We start from the raw sequence: 15,327 nt of genomic DNA, 5'->3' as shown, positions 1-15,327 counted from the left end.
CACCGATAAAATAGCCATTTTAATCCTTGGAAATTTTGTTCAGACTCCCAGCATGTGACACTGGCATTTTCAGAAAGCATTTCATTCACCTCTTTAGCTTTTTTTTTTTTTTTGACAATACAAATATTTTTATTTGGGATTGTTATGTTGACATTTGTTTCTCATTCCACATCATGAGCTCTTCAGCTTTTAATGGTCAACTTCCAAAGGACAATAAGTGGAGGAACCAAGTCCTAAGTTCACTGATATCATTGGACTTGTCCTTTCATGTTTGTGCAAGAAAGCTAACTTCTATTTAATTTTTTAACTCTGCCCGTCCCTTCCATGGAAGTTAGTTTGTTTTAACTTCCCTTCGAATGTGCTCTGGAAAAGGCCATCCCCTATCAAATGGTTCCCTGGACTCTCTCTACAATGTCCAACTCTTCACCATCCACATTTTTGCTAAGGGAATTTGATGTCATAAATTATCTTCAATCATTAATTCTCTATGAACTAAATTAATCCTAAAAGCAGATATAGTGTGAAAAGGTGGGTCTCTCCTTTGTCGACTCTTGACTTGGCACTACTTACTCATTCCTTGGCTCTATTGACAAATCAAAATGTTCTCCTAAATCCTCCCCCCAACAGTAGTTCCTGTGTCATCAAGCAATTGCATATGCATTTTCTTAACCTTTCATTATTTGTCAAACTCGTCACAGTTAAGGAAGACAGTGGAAGACCTGTTACCATTTGACCACTTAGTAATAGGAAAACAATGAGATTAGTGATAAATCCTATAGAGGAAATGTTCTGGTTGAAGCAACCCAATGAAAGACTAGAGGCTCTTCCTATGTAACAGCAATGCTCTTATTGTTCTTTAGGAGCTATATAAGTGAGAAACTCCGGATTTCTCCACAAGAAGAAGACTACACCTGTAGTTTAAAGGTAAGTAGCTCTTCTCCTTTTCTCCTTTTCTCCTTCTTCTTCTTCTTCACTTTTTCTTCTTCTTGTATTCTTCTTCTGCTGCTGCCTTTTCTTCTCCCTCTGCTTATGCTTCTTCATGATTCTTCTGGAATTGAGCACAGCCCAGTAAAAGGCAAAAGACCAAGCTTGGTAAGTCTGATACGATAAGAGGTATGGTAAATATGGATGAGCAGACATTTTAGTGACTACTCTGTCTCTCAGTCATTACCTTTGCTTTCTTTATCACTGAGCAATAAGAGAATAAATAGCGGCAGAATTAGATTAATATCTCATCTCAATTCCAACAGAGGTATGATGAGGAATAATTTCCCCAGCAGATAATTTGTTTAACCATGATTTCACTTCATCTGTGTTCTTTAAGTCTGTTGATTCTTCTAATTTTTTTTTAGAAAATCAGTTTTTCTAACCGGTACAACAGTTTAACTTTACTTATTTATTTATGTATTAATGAGAGAGAAAGAGAGGCAGAGATATAGGCAGAGAGAAGCAGGCTCCTCTCAGGGAGCCTAATGTGGGACTCAATCCCTGGTCTTGGGATCCCACCCATGCCAAAGGCAGACACTCAACTGCTGAGCCACCCTGGTGTCCCACAGATTAACATTTCTAAACTTATTCTTATCCCCTCCTAAGAATTGTGCCCTTTTCCCCTCTTACATTATTTATATGTTATTGAAATTTGTTTTATTTTGAATAGTATTTCTCAAAGGTAATTGTATTAATCAAAAGCATGGGTTCATGTTGATATCCTTGTCAAATTGGTCAATAAAAATAAATTTTTGCAAATATATTTAATAGATTTATTGAAATTGTTGTTTGAAATGTAATTTTAAAATTAAGCCTTCATCAAACTGTGAGCTTTAAATTAAAGGTATATTTCTATAGAGGATACAAAATAAATATGGGATGAGGTTTATTGGTCTCAAGGAACAAAGAATCTTCACTGGAGGGTATGAATATATTTGGTGTAGTAAGTGTGTAAAGAACTAGTAAGTTCAACATTTTACTGCTAGAGTATCTGATAGAAATAAGTGACACATATGCTATGGCATTGGGGTTCTAAGGCAGTAGTAAGTTGTTAGAATAAAATAAGAAGAGATTAAGAAGGGCAAGGAGAAAGGGCCGAAAATGGAGTCTATGTGATTGAATGACTCTCCTATAGCTAGGCTTGCAGTAATTATACCGTGTGTGCCACAGAATGAGTATGAAAAAAGAAGTGATTGGTACAGATTGATAATACCTATTGCAGTATCTTATCTGAACCTCTTTATCCTTATGAATTCCACTATTTTAAAATGTGGTATTTCTTTTTAACATAGAACAACCTCTATCACATTAAAAGTTAATTTACTCTACAAGTTAACTCAGGTGTTGTTATAAAGTAAACAACTGACATTTCTAATTATAGGTGTAGATCTCATCACCCATTATTTTATTCTTATACTTTACCTCCTATTCTTTTTGTCCATTGCATTGTCTATATTGCCTTATTTTTTGTTTTCATGTTATATATTTTAAAAAAGAAACTCAAATAAGAAGTCATGTTAAGAACAAACTACAAAGACCATGAAAATTCTTGCAGTCGATATCTTAAAATCCATACATCATGTATAAAGCAGATAGTACAGAAGTGATTCAAACAATGACCACACTGTGGCATCCTAGCATCATGCAAGATGCAGGAAAATCACACCTAGGTGGTAGTGGATGCCGGGGAGAGACATCAAGTTCAGGTAGAAGTAATTGCACTTGTTTGATGGTGGATAAGTGTTCCACTTTTTTTCCATGTTCAGACCTCTTTTTAATTTTAGTCTTTCATATCTGCCAATTTTTGACAGTGGTCTGAAGAAGAAGGACTCCCCATTTCCTCTGAAACACTATCCTGTTCAGCCTATCATTTATCTGCGACTTTTGGGGGATGTTTCAGAAGCCTCCAGAGGGAAGGAAGAGCTACAGGAGTTAGCAGAACAGGAAGCTTGTATATATTTTAGACAAACAATATATTTGTAAGGAATCCACATGACAGAGGAGTGTGGGCTACAAGACATCAGTGGTGAAGAAGCGACTAGGAAGATAAAGACCGGTTGAACGTGGTTTGCTTAAACAGACCGCTCGGTCTCAAATTCCCTGTCTTTGGGGATAAGAAGGTCTTCTTTTCTTCCAGTACAGGAAGCTTATCTTTCACATCGTACAAAGCAAACATTAGTTTTCAGAAAGAATACAGTCTGAATTTATCTGGAAGGAGGGAATGTTTTTATCCCCCAATGGCTCATATTTATCCAGGTACTTTGCTAAGAGTGATCAGAAAATTCTTGTTACTTCTTGAATTTATGGCCAAAGAAAGGAGAAGACTTTTTGCCTCTGATAATATTTTGCAGAGTTTGTAGGACACAGAGGACTGTACTCCTTTGAGTCTCCAACTTTTAACAAACCCATGTCTGAGCACAGCTAATGATAAATTAATTTACTTTGTCCAGGAGTGTGTCTGAGTTTCCTGCAGCATCAGGAGAGGGAGAGACAGACACCATGATTCCTACCAAGATGCTACTGCTCTTGCTGTCAATGGCTTTGCTGGCCTTGGGCTCTGCTCAGGGCATCAGTGACGGTAAGTTGGGGAGAGAGAAGGTCATGCAAGCATATGGGTAACATTCTTGGAGAAGATTAAGGTTGATTTGAATTTTCTCAGAAATCAAGTGCTTGATATTCCTAGAATAGGTGAAACAAAGAGGAGAAAACAGTAGTTTCTATTTTCCACTGATGGCAAATATCTCTCGAACACCAGGTCTCAAGTCAATATCTTCATGGTGTGAACTTTGCTGTTTTTGGAAGTGTGAACTTTCACTTATTCATTCTATTTGTGTGAAAAATATCATCTAAATTGATTGAATATTCTAAAATTCATCTTGATATCTCATTTGAACACTTGTAATATACACTATTTAAGAATTTGTATTGACTTGAGACAAGGTTGCTGCTCAAAATTCTAAAATGGTAGTTACTGACTTTTCTGAAAGTCAGAGACACTTTAAGAAGCATCTATAAGAGGTTATTTTGATAATAATATTTGAGATTTCATCTCTATATTCTGAGGCAGTTTGGATACTAGATGGGAAAAAACAGTAAAATTCTGAGGAGAGATTTTTCTTTAAATAGTCTGTACAGGGAATTTAGTTTATGTCTAATCTTGTATATATTTTATGTCATTAATTGTTCACCGTAACAATTTGATGTGTATATTATTATTCACGGTTGACACTTGAACCCTACTTTTGGAGTTTAAATATTCTGCAAGACATCCATGATTAGAGAGGGACAAAGCTGTGTTATAGACTCAGCCCTGTCAGCTTTCGAGCCCATAATCTTTGTATCTCATCCTGTGAACTCTGTTTAGCTTTACTTCATCTGAAATGACTGAATTGTCTGCAGTATGTCGACTATTTTCAAGTTAATATCCCTATTCAACACATATATGCCTTTGCCCCCATCTCTTCTTGTTCCCATATTGATTAGCTTCTTAACTTGCATCCCAAACTCACACACTTTCTAAGGACAGCATTACACTTAATAAACTGCAGTGCTATGTTCCTCTGAGTATTTCATGAAGATTTCTCAAACTCTTGAGTAACTTAACTAGTAAATAGAGCTTAAAAGTTTGCTAAAGAAAAGATGCACCAGAATAGCACCAAAATTTTGTCATTAAGGCTAACATGAGCTTCTTTAAGTTCAGGAGGAAATGTACTGAGGCGATGGCAAGAGTCTTAGAGACAAAACAGTTGATGAAATTAACAAGCTGAACAGTTTAAGGTTTGTTTTAATGATTTCAAAGCAAATTCCAGAAATAACGGATAAATATTGGAAACATTTCTCTTTCTGGGCAAGAATTTTCTGGAATAATAAAATCTGGTGATTTTGGATGACTTGAGGTCTATCACAGCAAGTTCAGAATGGATGGCAATAGAGAAGAAGCAGAAGCATCAAAAGAGGCAGGGTCAATGGCGAGTGGGCAAAGAAGACCTGCTAAGCCAAGTACATGCACTGTCACAAAGCCAAGATCTCTCTACCTCTCCTCTTCTGGGGTCTAGGCCCTGGTCACTGCCTACTACCACAGACACCAGTTATATCTTATTTCTAACTCCATTTAGGCTATCATACTACCATGCTTGTCTTGTTGAATTTAGTGGCTAAGCTTTCTTTTCACTTGTTCCTTTCTGAATTTGTGTTGTGTTTCCTAAGTAGATGATGAATTCTTGAAAGAAACCTCAGAGGAATCACAAGTGAAATCTCAAGAAGAAAATGGAGTTGAGAACAGCAAGCCAGACAAAGATGGTCCAGGTGGCCCACAGAGACCAGCAGGCCAACAAGTTCCAGGTGGTCAACAGCAACCAGGAGCCCAAAGTGGTCCAGGTGGCCCACAGGGTCCAGCAGGCCAACAAGGCCCAGGTGGCCAACAGCGTCCAGGAGCCCAAGGTGGTCCAGGTGGTCCACAGCGTCCAGCAGGCCAACAGCGTCCAGGAGCCCAAGGTGGTCCAGGTGGCCCTCAAAGTCCAGCAGGCCAACAGGGTCCAGGAGGTCAACAGCGTCCAGGAGTCCAAGGTGGTCCAGGTGGCCCACAAGGTCCAGTGGGCCAACAGGGTCCAGGAGGTCAACAGGGTCCAGGAGCCCAAGGTGGTCCAGGTGGCCCACAGGGTCCAGCGGGCCAACAGGGTCCAGGTGGCCAACAGCGTCCAGGAGCCCAAGGTGGTCCAAGTGGCCCACAGGGTCCAGCAGGCCAACAGGGTCCGGGTGGCCAGCAGCATCCAGGAGCCCAGGGATTTCCAGGTGGCACACAGGGTCCGGCAGGGCAACATGGCCCAAGTGGCCAACAGGGCTCAGGTGGTCAAGGTGGTCCAGGTGGCCAGCGTGATCAGCGTGGTGGCCAGTAACAAGGAAACCAAGTAAAGAGGACCTCCTGTGATTTCCTAGGTATTGATTCTATTCTTACTCAATAATCTAGGGAATTTCTTTTGATGTTTCCTAATTCTCTATTCTTGTTTCTGTTTTTTCTTACCTATTTTCTTTTACATTTTTTAAATTTTTTTTTTTTTTAAAGATTTTATTTATTTATTCATGAGAGACACAGAGAGAGAGAGGCAGAGACACAGGCAGAGGGAGAAGCAGGCTCCATGCACCGGGAGCCCGACGTGGGATTTGATCCCGGGTCTCCAGGATCACGCCCTGGGCCAAAGGCAGGCGCTAAACCACTGCGCCACCCAGGGATCCCACATTTTTTAAATTTAAATTCAGTTTGCCAACATATAGTATAATACCTTGACTTCAATCTGTCTTAAGCTCTTGTCCTTGCTGTGATTCTCCTTGCTTCAAGCTAACCCATAGAAAAATCTCTTCCATTATAAGAGCAAATGTTCTTTCCTCCAGAGTATGTTTGTTTGTTTGTTTGTTTGCTTGTTTGCTTGTTTTTGACTCTATTTCTTATGTTAGCCTATAACCTTCCCATGTTCTATCTCCTTTGTCATCTACCACTTCTCTTCCCTTTACTCTCTCCTGGGCTGTTCCTCTGTCATTCCTCTTTTTTTCTCTCTTAATATGATGTCTTGTAATGTCCTCTAGTACCCACTAGGAGAAACACTGACATAGATCATTTCCAGGCCTAATTAATATTTCTGTCTAAAGTTTTTCTCTTTGTTTTAGAAATTGAGAGAGATCAACTGGTGACCATGGATTTTTCAGTCGTGTCCACGTGGCCTTCCTTCCTCTGACTTCAAATTATCAATAAAGTCATCAGCATTAAAGCCCTGGCTCTTATTTTCCTTCTAAGTCATGGTTCTTAGTCAGTGGATGAGAAGGACTGGTTGAAAGATACAAAGCCCTGAAGGACTTCAAATTTGTGTGCTGTGCAGATTGACCTCACTCCGATTTTAATAATTTTGTGGGGACTTCACTCCCACCAATATTACAAAGCAGAAACATTTTATTCTTGAGACTAGTAAGGGAGTTTGCAAGTTCAGACGACCAATGTACACATCCTTTTCTTAGCTTAGACATAGAGGGAATTACCTTGTAAACTCATCTGACTTCTGGTAGTCCTTCCAACTATGGGAGCTCTATTATGAGGTGAGAGTGTGTACAAAGGAAACACTGGGCAGTGTTGGTGGGAATGCACGCTGGCACAGCCAGTATAAAAAATAGCATAGAGGTTCCTAAAAAAATTACAAATACAACTACAATGCAATCCAGTATATTCTTTTTGGGTATTTATCCAAAGAAAATGAAAACTCTATTTTGCAAAGATACATGCACCCGTAATGTTCACTGTGTAATTATTTACGAGAGACTAGCCTCGTGTCCAAGGATAGATGAATGGATATAGAAGATGTGGTGTGTATACACAATGGAATGTTCCTTAATTGTAAAAAGGAAGGAAATCTTGCCATTTGCAACAATACAGATGGATCGAGAGTGTACAATGCTGAATGAAATAAGTCAAGTAGAGACAAATAAATACTATAGGATTTCATACATATGTGGAATCCAAAAACCAGAACGAACCAACCAAACATAACAGAACTAAATATCCAGTGCCTGTCAGAAGGCAAGGTGTGGAAGAATGGTTAAATGGGATCAAAAGGCATGTGAAAAGGTGCAAGAATACATTTGTAACATAAATAAGGCACAGGGACACAAGAAATACACAAGGAACACAGGAAAACAGTTAATAATATGCAACCATTTTGTTTGCTGTAGATGGTAGCTCGATTTTTCTTGGTGAACCTTCACAATGTATAGATATGTTGAATCACCATGTTGTACACTTGAAACTAATGTAATAATGTAGGTCAAGTATGGTTTAATCCAGGACCCAAAGATCATGACCTGAGACACAAGCAGACACTTTGCCAACTGAATCATCCAAGAACTCCTGTAAAAGTTATTTTTAATCTTCCTTTGAATATACGTACACTTAACATGAAACAAAAGTCCTCTCCATTTTCAAAAAGCAGCTTCTCTCTCCATAACTAAACAGGGTTTGTCATTTATTAAATGAGAAATCAAAATGTCCTTTTATAACAAGTCAAAGAATGTTTATAATGATATTCAATAATCCAAAATTTTCTACCTAAATGTCACTTTCTCCTGTAGAAATCCAAAGTAACGTTCTTCATAAGGGGCTGGGAGACCATTTATTATGCAAGAAAACTATATGCCTGCATACCTTGTACCCAACCACAATATTCTCTCACCTTCTTTCCTTCTGCCACATCAAACTCTACAGTTTGTCCATCTCCTACACTGTGCAGATATTTCCATGACTTTTTCTTTTTGATGGCAGTCTGTCAACAGAACAGAGATTTGTAAATGAAGCAACATCAATACTGGCCACAGATTTCACCTTTCAAGTTTATCTCCTATATTACTACTTTTTTACATTATCATTCTCCCAGTAACCAGGACCTCCAATACAATAACAAAATAAACGACACCAACAAAACTACTGTAAATCAGATTTCCACATTATTTTCTTGATTCACGCTACCTTTGGTAATTCTTGATAGGTGGATTAAATAGAATGTTTAGTTACTACATACTGTCGCTACAGCCTGATGATGATATGGGATGGTAGTAGTTCTCTCAAGCTATTCAGCAGCTACGGTTCTGACTGTACCTCCACACTGGTGGGGCAGGGGTGAAATCTACTAAGTCCACATTTCACATAGAGAAGTTTCTATAGAAAAAAGAAACTGCTTCCCTCAAAAAGGAATTGTAAACTCTGTGTAGGAGAGGAGGGATGATGAAGAATGGAAAAAGGAATTTAAAAATACCAGTGGGATAAGTATTTCTGATGGGAATACACAAGATTACCTCAGGAACGAAACATTACTAATAGCCATAATGTGGCCTCTTCCGTCCTATTCTCCATTTTAAGGATAAGTTAATATGAGGCTCGTAAGTGATTTACCTGAAGACCTAAAGGTACAGCCTGGAAGTATAGGGGGAGTATGTAGGGGAAATTCACATCCCTGCACTGTATGTATGACTATTTCTGCAATAGTGGCCCCATCACACCATTCTCATCTACTCACCCCTACACATTCCGTGATGATGCATTAAAAGGTTGAGGCAGATACTAGGCTGCATGAGACACCTGCGCCTGAAAACACCGGGGGAAGGCACAGAATAGTTTTTGCAATGAATTTCCGTTCCTTTCCTTGGTCTCTCTAAACAGTTAAAGGGGGTCAGATTTTCTGTAGAACTAGGTCAACTTTATTTTATAAAGCAATCAGGCATGTGACCATGAAAAGCTGTGAAAATATTCAAGGTTAGAGAAGGCTGAAGAAACATGACAACCAAAATACAGTACTAGAAAGGATCTGTGTTCTGTAGGAGAAAAACATGCTTCACAATCATGGATTAGGGGCAGCCTGGGTGGCTCAGCGGTTTAGCACCACCTTCAGCCCAGTGCATGATCTTGGAGTCCTGGGATCGAGTCCCACGTCAGGCTCCCTGCATGGAGCCTGCTGCTCCCTCTGCCTATGTCTCTGCCTTTCTCTGTGTGCCTTATGAATACATAAATAAAATCTTTTTTTAAAAAAACTGTGATGGGTAAATCAATTATCAGTCTCAAGAAAAATCGCGATGTAGGGACACTTGGGTGGCTCAATGGGTTTAGCCTCCGCCTTGCCTTCAGGTCATTATCTTGGGGTCCTGGCATCCAGCTCCACATCGAGATCTCTGCTAGGTAGAGAGCCTTCCCTCTGCCCCTTCCCTACCACACATGTGCTCGCTCGCTGTCTATCTCTCTCTCAAATAATTAAATAAAATCTTTAAAAGAAAAATCACAATCCAGCGGAAGGCAAGAGAAAAAAGTAGCATTTAATTTAGAAAGTTGGGCATGAATAAACCAGAAGATGTGACTTAAAGTGCTTTGGGACTTAGGGGCTATGAAAAATCATGGAATAAGGCAAAAAGTCATAAAGGAAATGACATTAGATAATATTTAACTGGGAGAGTTGTATCATTGGACAAGTATATCCTCATGCAGGGAAATCAAAGGAGGATGAAAATACATTTTCATACTTTATGTCATTTATATCATTGAATATACAATACAGACTGGTTCTGCTATAAAACTGGCTCTTTTGTATTGATCAGGCAGAGAGGATGAGCAAAATCTTGTACAAGTTTAGGTTCAGATATTTTTCCCCTTGGGCACAGAATCAATTAGTCGAAAGATGGAAGGATTGTTGGAGCAATGTAGGAAAAAGTGGAGACCATGTTATGAAAAGTAAATTTTTCCCAAATCATATTTTTGCCTAATGAGGTCTGCAAACAGGATCTTGACGGATTAAGATATTAGAGCAGTGAACATTGCTTAGGGAGAAGAAAGCTAGGAGTGAGGCTTGGAAATCGACTAACTGAGAACTTCTGGTTCCTAACCACAGCCAGGCAATCCCAGGTTAGAAAGCTAAAGGGGAGAAGAAAACTCATCTTTGTAGCAAGGCAAGCATCTGACCTCATAAGATGAGGCTTTATTTTGCATTTTGACCTCTGTGATCTGGGGATTCTGTTTTGTTGTTTGCAGAATAGGAATGATGATGATTACGAGGATGATGACCTTAACTGGATGGGATCTTGAAAGGACTAGACAAGGTAAAGCACCCAATGGCGGGGGTGGGGGGGCACGCACATAGTAGGACTCTAATATATGGTGGCAATTAGGTGTGCATACACACTGTGTGCCAGACATTTTAACATGTTACCTGACTGTGTTCTCAACAGTCACTTTTATTTGGTATGATGAAATCCAGTACACACAATTTCATACTTGGTAAGTGGCAGACCTAGGCTTTAAACCCTGGATGGCCTGACACCAAATTCTTTTTCAATTCCGTTATACCAGCATCCTTCACAGACCCGTGACAATCTCAACACTCAGAGCTTGGCTCTTCCTTTTGTCTAGTACTACCCTTGATACCAGCTTTGAGCTTTCCTTCATCTCTGAGAGGATCTGGGACATTATTTGTGAGTGTGTGTACATGTATTTAACTCTGCTGACTGCCATGATCCCCCTGTCCAATTTGGGTCAACCAGGACCCTGAGAAGTAAGGCAGTAACATATCTGCTGTTTGTTTGTTTGTCTAGGGTTTTGAGTGCACCTTTGGTTGTGTTTGGTATAACTGTATGAGCCCAGGAAAATATCAGTTAGAAGTGATTCTTCTGTCCTGAGTTGAGTGCAAGAGTTCTTAAAGTTCTCAAAGTTCCTTGACATTAGTCTAGATGAAGACTCTGGATTTGACAGCAAAAGGGAAGGCCAAAATAAATAAGTGAGACACATCAAACTAAAATGCTTCTGCACAGTAAAGGAAACCATCAGCAAAATGAAAAGGCAACCCCCAGGATGGGAGAAAAGAGAGTAGATAAGTGGTTCCCGAGGATAAGGGGGTGGAAAACTAGGGAAAATTTGGTAAAGGGGCACAAGCTTTCAGCTACACACGAGTAAAGTCTAGGGATCGAATGTAAAACATGGGGACTATAGTAATAACTGTACTCTGTAACTGAAATTAGTAAGAGAGTAGATCTTAAGTGTTTTCACACACACACACACACACACACACAAAGAAGATAAATATGAGAAGTGCTGGATATGTTAACTAACTAGATGGGAGGAATCTTTCAGTCTCTACCTATATCGACATCACGTTGTAGATTGTAATATCTCACAATTTATTTGTCAATTATAGCTCAATAAAACTAAAAAAAAAAGAAGCTGGACAAGCCCCTTAGATCTGGATGAAGTATGCACACATTTTAAGCCACATTCTGTGTGTGCACACCTTTTGCACACACAGATGTATGTGAGTGTGCGGAGAGAGAGAACCATACCACGAACTGCAAACAGATAGTAAGACAATCACCAATGAAGATGCTCAAATACAAAGTTGCATTAAATTCCAGAGTCCATACAAGCTCTCCAGATTGTTAGCTGTAACATGAATGCATTGCCAAAGAAAATACCACCTTTTTTTCCCCCTAATCACCTAAGCCCCCAAACCATGCCATCTGACCAGGACTGACACTTGACATACCACACTGGTGAACTTACTATTTTTTGTAAGAGAGAGAGCACTCACAAGGACGGGGGTGTGGGTGGGGTAGAAGGAGAGCAAGGAAGACAATCTTCCAACCCTGAGATCATGACCTGAGCCACAATCAAGAGTCAGAAGTTCAATCCATTGAGCACCCAGGTACCCCAACCACTGCACTTTTTAAAGTGAGCATGGAAAAGGAGGGAAGGGAAGGGAAGGGAAGGGAAGGGAGGGGAGGGGAGGAAGGCAGGAAGGAAGGAAAGAAAGGGGAGGGGAGGGGAGGGGAGAGGAATGGGGGACAGAGGAAGATGTTCTTTTTTTTTTTAAATTTTATTTTATTTTTTATTTATTTATGATAGTCACACAGAATGAGAGAGAGAGAGTCAGAGACACAGGCAGAGGCAGAAGCAGGCTCCATGCACCGGGAGCCTGACGTGGGATTCGATCCCGGGTCTCCAGGATCGCGCCCTGGGCCAAAGGCAGGCGCTAAACCGCTGCACCACCCAGGGATCCCGGAAGATGTTCTTTTATCTTGAGTTTAGAGCAGGAGGTCTCAAAGTGCAGTCTCTGGAACCAGTAACATGGGTGCCATCTAGGAACTTCTTAGAAATGCAAATTACAAATTACCAGACACTAGCCAGACCTGAAAAACCAGAAACTGGAGAGGCAGGGAAGTGATGGAACGGGCACAATTTGTGTTGTAATGAGGCCATCAGGCAATTCTGAAGCGCACTACAATTTGAGAACCGCAGATGTAGAATAGAAGGAGCATGTAAGTTTCAGCTTTTCTTATTAGCTCACGTTTCTAATATATCAGTGACCTCAATTTCTCTTTTACTCAAAAGAATAAATGTTGGTTGTAAGCAACGTAAAGATGTTGCTTAAAATTTCATTGACTTGCTTCGGATATTAGGTATCCTTGCATGATCTACTTTCCTATTCAAGGGCCATCTCCCAGGAAAGAGGTATTCTCTACAAGTGACAACCTGTTTTGAGTCCAGCTTTAGTCAGAAGTCTTTCTGTATACCAAATTTAAATCAACCCTTTGTAATTTTTTTAAAAATTTTTTAAATTTTTTAAAATTTATGATAGAGAGAGAGAGAGAGAGACACAGGCAGAGGGAGAAGCAGGCTCCATGGACTGGGAGCCCGACGTGGGATTCGATCCCGGGTCTCCAGGATCGTGCCATGGATCAAAGGCAGGCGCAAAACCGCCGCACCACCCAGAGATTCCATCCCTTTGTAATTTTAAGTGTATTTCTACTCCATCTGTCATTAAAGCACATTTCTGTTTTTACAACTCATTTTTAAAAAGATCATATTTATTTGAGAGAGAGAGAGTGAGGGAGAAGAAGGAGACAGAGCCTGAAGCCGACTCCACGCGGAGCAAAAACCAGATGCAGGGCTCTGTCCCACGACTGAGGAATCATGACTGCAAGTTCATGTCCTGAGCTGAAGCCAGACTCTGCCAGAAAACTGACTGAGCCACCCAGGCACCCGTATTCATTTTAAAATATGCAGACTGAGGTACAGATATTGTAAGGATAAATTGGCAATTACCTAATTTTGGCCTAACTTCAAATATTCTGAAAAATTATCAAAATCTTTGCCCTAGGGGGATCCCTGGGTGGCTCAGCGGTTTGGCGCCTGCCTTCAGCCCAGGGTGTGGTCCTGAGGTTCCTGGATCAAGTCCCACATTGGGCTTCCCGCATGGAGCCTGTCTCTGTCTCTGTCTCTCTCTGTGTCTCTCATGAATAAATAAATAAAATCTTTTTAAAAAACAAAAAATCCAAAATATTTGCCCTAAATCATGATTTTTAATAAGATTTTACTTATTTATTTGACAGAGAGAGAGTGCACACAAGGGGAATGGCAGGCAGAGGGAGAAGAAGAAGAAGGCTCCCCACTCAGCTGGGATTGATTCAGGACTTGACCCCAGGACACTGGGATTATGATCTGAGCCTAAGGCAGATGCTTAACTGGCTGAGCCACCGAGGTGCCCCCCTAAATTATGACTGATAGTTCCACCATCAGCAGAGGGAACATCTGGACCTACCATACAGTGTAGAATTTCATCCTAATGTCCTTTCTAACTTCCTAGAAAGATATCTTTCCACTTGTAACACACATCTTCTGGGGTTTCTGCCCCACTCAGAACATCCTTCCATGGGAAGCTTTACCCTTGTCTGTGCTTTACTCGATAGCCATAGTCACACCATGTGGAGTTTTTTTCTCAGAGGTGGGGAGTCAGAGTAAAAACTGTGGGCTAGTCTCTGCTAAGAGCTGAAGATGTCAGGAGTACAGGAGTTAGGTAGTCTTGAGAAGAGGAGAAAGCCAGTGATTTGAAAGAGGAAATAGCTCAGACAGGTCAGGAAGGTCATGTCCTAGAGAACATGGGGGAGAATGACAATGAGTATGAGCAAGAGTCATAGAACCTATGGAGACTCACCCCAAGCATTTAGGTTTTGACATAATAATTTGATTATGATTCTGATCAATGATTTGGTAATGATTCCAATCTTTTCTATCACCTAAAGGAACTTCTTATCTCTGGGATCTTTGAAATGAACCTTTATTCCATTGAAAATACACTCTTTTCTTTAAGTTGGAATGAAATTCTGTTATTTCTAACTCAAAGTGCCTCAAGATGACAGCCAATGAAGAACTGTTCCTGGGGTGCTGGATGGCTCAGTTGGTTAAGCGGCTGCCTTTGACTCAGATCTTGATTCTGGACCTGGGATGGAGCTGAGATGACTGGGACCTGGGATGAGTCCTGAGATGGACTGCCTGCTTGGGGAGTGGGGGGGGGGGGTCTGCTTCTGCCTCTCCCTCTGCACCCCACTCCCACCATGTTCACACAATCTTTCTCGCTAAAATAAATAAAAATATCTTTAAAAAAAGAAAAAAAGTGTCCTGTCCCATTTAAGTGGCAGGAAATAAATGCGAGTGATCCTGAAACAAACCTTAAAGTGAAATTGCTGTAGCAATGAAACTATTATGTAATAGTGGTTCAGAGGGTCATTTGTATTGTCCCCTGCTAAAACTGAATGGACTCTTCTAAAGGTCCTTACAGTTAGAAAGAAAATAGTGAACATCTCATTTCTATAGCAATGAGGAAATTGGTTAGGAGGAAGGAAGGTAACCCTGTGTTAGTCAAATTGGTTGTTTTCTGAGCTAGCAACAAGTGTGGTGGAAGGACCATGGACTTTGGCCAGAGCCACTAACTTTTGAATTCTGGCTCCATCACTTCCTCTCCATCCCCTTTGAGTTTTTACTTAGTTTCTCCC

General features: G+C 40.4%; 1 protein-coding gene across 1 annotated transcript in view; it reads left to right on the top strand.

The window, feature by feature from the left end:
- The first annotated feature begins 265 nt into the window (after positions 1-265).
- Positions 266-15,327, top strand: part of LOC112665520 (uncharacterized) — a 57,703-nt gene continuing 42,641 nt past the window's right edge. Inside the window, exons 1-2 of the mRNA XM_025455359.3 lie at positions 266-528; positions 861-924. The gene's annotated coding sequence lies outside the window, so the exon portion shown is untranslated. The remainder of the gene's footprint in view (positions 529-860; positions 925-15,327) is intronic.

Source organism: Canis lupus, chromosome 27, assembly GCF_003254725.2.
Source record: "Canis lupus dingo isolate Sandy chromosome 27, ASM325472v2, whole genome shotgun sequence".
In the NCBI taxonomy this organism is placed as follows: domain Eukaryota; kingdom Metazoa; phylum Chordata; class Mammalia; order Carnivora; family Canidae; genus Canis; species Canis lupus.
The sequence above is the reverse complement of the archived record's forward strand: the minus strand, read 5'-3'. Positions and strand labels throughout refer to the sequence as shown.